At 40.9% G+C, this 3478-nt stretch overlaps 1 protein-coding gene across 4 annotated transcripts in view; it reads right to left on the bottom strand.

Annotated features, from left to right (window-relative positions):
- The window catches only part of cdk14 (cyclin dependent kinase 14), a 227950-nt gene continuing 224472 nt past the window's right edge, over positions 1-3478 (bottom strand). For all 4 annotated transcript variants that reach the window (XM_005745728.2, XM_005745731.2, XM_005745729.2 and 1 more), the window contains one exon: positions 1-595. The gene's annotated coding sequence lies outside the window, so the exon portion shown is untranslated. The remainder of the gene's footprint in view (positions 596-3478) is intronic.

Raw genomic sequence — 3478 nt, 5'->3', positions numbered from 1 at the left:
TATTATAGCGTCATTATTATAGCGTCATTATTATGACGTCATTATCACGGTTTTTTCCTATAATTCCACAAATGAGAGATAAACAGAAATGAAAAACTTTAGCATTCGTTGTTTTCTTTGAAGTGACTGCATTACTTCTGTTTCAGAGATGCTCGTGTGCATGGATTTAATGGCACGAGCAGTATAGTGGTGACGAGATGAAGCAATATTAAAACTGTCCATTATATAGTTTCTAGATGAGTATATCATACATACAAATATACATTCTTAAATAGGAGGCTAGTTACAAACACAAAACACAATATGTACCAAGAGTGAAGTCCTTTTGTTTATACTTAGACAATGATATATGAATTATTGGAACCTTATAAAAAGTAAACAAAATTTGCAAATGATAGCCTTAAATCTTAGGTACCGATCAGAATGCACACATGCTCTATGCTCGTCCTCTTCCTGATGCACAGCCACACCTGCGCGCACACACACACACACACGTATCGTGAAGGTAATAAATAAAGAGAACTGGGGCTCTTTCGTGTCTCTGGATCCTCAATGTCAGCGTCTCTCTTCGTCTTTTCTTTTCCACAACAGCCACCTGAAAAGAGACAGAGACGACAAGGTCTGTTAGCGATGGACTCCAGAGCGCCGACAATGTAAAAGTAACCATATCACATGTTTTATATGCTTTTCAGCAGCTAGTTGCCAAAGTTGTTAGCATAGCAAATATTTTCACAATTTTCTAAGCTCTGAGTGTTTGCCATGGCTGTGTTGGTGTTTTGAAGCTGGTCATGTCAAACAGGAGTGGGCTCCATCTCATATGCTTTTGACTTGTAAACCACGTGGTAAACCTGCTCTAAAGCACGTCATACTCACAAGCCTGCTGGATCAGCAACAAGTTTCTCGAGGTCAGATTTCAAGGTGTTTTTTTCATAAACTTTTATACAGCACAGGGGAAAGTGTTACCTGAATGACCTGGCTACACAAGCGCAAAGCTCGTTTGGAAACGGGTCTCGATTCGAGTCATTTCTCAAAGTTCGTATCACATTAAAAGACTTCCACAGGTTGATAACTGGATAGAAGCAACAACAGGTCAGATGAAGACAGCTGAGATAAAACCAAAGGCGGACTGAAGGAGGTGAAGAGGAGGAGGGAGATGACCAAGAGGGAGCAGTGGATGAAGAGGGGGAAAACAAGATAAAAGTGAAGGACTTGATGATGTTAAACAAGAGGGAGTAGAGGACTGGGAGGTGGAGACGGTACAGGAGAAAGAGGAGGAGAGGATGAGTGTCACAGAGGAACAAGAGGAGGAGTGAGCAGAAAAAGAGGAGGAGGAGTAATGGATGAAGAAGAAGAGGGAAATGTGGATTAATAAATAATGCATTGCCTCTCTCCGGTCCCTTTCCACCCTAACTCTCCTCTTTACTGCCTCATGTTCTCTCTCTGCGTCTCTGGATGTCATTCGCCGGGCCTTTGCTCGGCAGCCCTCAGTGGAAACAGGCCTGTATATGGCAGGAATCTCAAATGCTGATTTTATTTGCTCCTCGTGACGCCAAACACGTATATATGCATCCAAATACAGACTCACGAACATGTATTTCCAAACAAGCCAGCATCACATTACCCTCTTTGTTTAGTTACTGCGGGAGTCCAGAGGCAGTAAACCATTACAGAGACCATTAAAGCACATCCTCACGCACTAGTGTTAGAAAGGTTCAAGTAAAATGTGCCAAGATGACATTTCGTCCCAGGATTTCTGCAACAGCCCCGTGATTCAGCCATGCTAAATGATCATTTAGTGTTGTAGTAGCAAAGAGATTACTACTCAGAGTATGTGAGGGTGCAGCAGGGTGGCTCTAAAGCTACGAAACAGCACTGAAGTCTAAACAGAGCTGGATAGACTTTCCTGATTGAAACGCCTAGAGTTTATGAACGTTACTCTAACAGCTTCATTGGTGACGTTGCACACTTTCAGCCTCCAGCTGCTACTCTAATGGCTACATTGTGGCAAAGACGGGATCATCCAATCATTTTTAACCAGTATAAGTCACTGAAAGTGAGGCTTACTTTTTGGTAGGTATCATACAAAATATCGTAAAACACCAACTCTGGATTTTTAATCCCTGGTTCTTAGTTTCAGCAGTGAAAACATCTAATAAGCTCACAGGTGGCGTCATTATCATCGGTGCTACGACTGCGTGAAATCTGTCCCGCGTCATTTCCTCACCGTTCCACTACAAAACCAAGAGTTCAACAACTGAGGACAAGAAACAGGGTCACATATAATAATCGTTCATTCATAATAATACGCACTAACTGCACATAATTCTGGTAGCACAGTAGATAAGTGGAACATGAAGTGCACTAGATGAATTGTAAGTAAATAGCTATGTGAGCACATATATGCACTCAAAACAGCAGAAGTACCTGATTCGACATGCAGCAGTCGTTTTACAGTATAATGTTGTATTCTGCAAATTAGAGACTATCATCAGATCTGTTTTTCAAATTCTGGAGGGCAACTTCAATGACATTTGATACAGCAGAAGTGACGCACAACTACACCCATTTTAGCCAAAGCAATACCAGCCAGCCTCTTCATCGTAAACGTTTAGAGCTTTGCAAAGCACGGCTCACACTGCCGGTGAGGGATACTTATAGAACTGTAAAACACAGTCAAAAGCTCCCTGCAAGGCAGTAGAAATATTACATTTTGCATTGTTTTCTTTCGCCCTAACAGATGCAGCGCAGCTGACGGAGGAGCGAGATGCTCACGTTGTGTTTCCACCCACACGGTCCCGTGAGAAGGTGTAATCAGCCAAAGTAATTCAAATCACCTGTGTGGGTTTACCGTGCATCCAGCTTAAATCTGTTCCAGGTCTGCACCAGTCTGACACCAGACTTCCAAACTGGGATATTTATCTTTCACATGCAACCTGAACATCACTATGATACGAAACACTGAGTCTGTATTTGTGAAAGCTTTCAGCAGACATCCACAAAGAACTTTTTATAAAGTTCAAATATGTATAAACAGTATTCACAAAGTTTTTTAGGACAAAGCAGCATATACATATATACATATATACATATATACATATATACATATATACATATATACATATATACATATACACATTCAGACATTGCTTCAGCTCTACACGCAAACTGTTCCTCAGTTTTCCTTCACACACTAAGACTAACCTTTCCTTGTAGGATGCACACTGACAGTTCTGAAGTTACAAAAAATATTTCTTTGAATATTTTAAAGAAATGTTTTTTCCTCTGAACAAAATTTCTGCTGTTTGGAATTTTATTTGATGTGCAAATTTCATTATTTCAGGACGTAACGAGTGTAAATGAGCAAGATCATTTTTGTTGTAAGCAGTGGCGAACTAAACATTTACTGGTCTCTGTCTCTGCAGAAGGGCCGAAGCTTAACAGTCTGCCTCAAGGTCAAGGGTGAGGAGATACAGTAACT

This window comes from Pundamilia nyererei, unplaced genomic scaffold (genome assembly GCF_000239375.1).
Source record: "Pundamilia nyererei isolate P.nyererei 1_Seehausen unplaced genomic scaffold, PunNye1.0 scaffold00164, whole genome shotgun sequence".
Lineage (NCBI taxonomy): Eukaryota > Metazoa > Chordata > Actinopteri > Cichliformes > Cichlidae > Pundamilia > Pundamilia nyererei.
The sequence above is the reverse complement of the archived record's forward strand: the minus strand, read 5'-3'. Positions and strand labels throughout refer to the sequence as shown.